Genomic DNA, 594 nt, shown 5'->3' on the forward strand with positions numbered 1-594 from the left:
ATATATATATATATATATATATAAAATTAATAATATCGAAGGGAAATAGAAATATTAGAAATGTTTACTACCAGTAGCCTAGCGTGTAAAAATTTAGTCCAAAGACTAAACACATGAAAGAACAGCTAAGTTCCACAACCTCTATTAGAGATAAAATTTTGAAAGGAATGAAATGAAAATAAAAGCATTTACCATCTAGTTTCCTGGACCAATTGGTTTCTGATTTTTATTTTAGCAAATAATTTTGCTAATGTTTTTATTTTTGATTCTAATCCTTGCTTCCACACCTGAAACATCTCTAGTTCTGATAGTGACACAACAATTAGAGCAAGGTCATCAGCATAGAGGAGCTCTCAGGAGCATCCTGTCTTGAATTCCTCTGTTATTGCCTGGAAGACTATGATAAATAGGAGAGGGCTGAGGACTGAACCTTGGCGGACCCCTACCTCTACCCAGAATTCTTCACTGTACTCGTTGCCAACCCTCATCTTACTGACAGCGTCTCTGTACATGGCTCGCACAGCTCACACTAACCATTCTTCTATCCCTAGTTTCCTCATTGACCACCAGATCAGGGATCGAGGGACCCTGTCA

General features: G+C 37.7%; 1 protein-coding gene across 3 annotated transcripts in view; it reads left to right on the plus strand.

Annotated features, from left to right (window-relative positions):
- LOC106868367 (uncharacterized) overlaps positions 1 to 594 on the plus strand; it is a 77,285-nt gene that overhangs the window by 68,640 nt on the left and 8,051 nt on the right. The window lies entirely within an intron of this gene.

The sequence above is a fragment of the Octopus bimaculoides genome, chromosome 11 (genome assembly GCF_001194135.2).
Source record: "Octopus bimaculoides isolate UCB-OBI-ISO-001 chromosome 11, ASM119413v2, whole genome shotgun sequence".
NCBI classification, from domain to species: domain Eukaryota; kingdom Metazoa; phylum Mollusca; class Cephalopoda; order Octopoda; family Octopodidae; genus Octopus; species Octopus bimaculoides.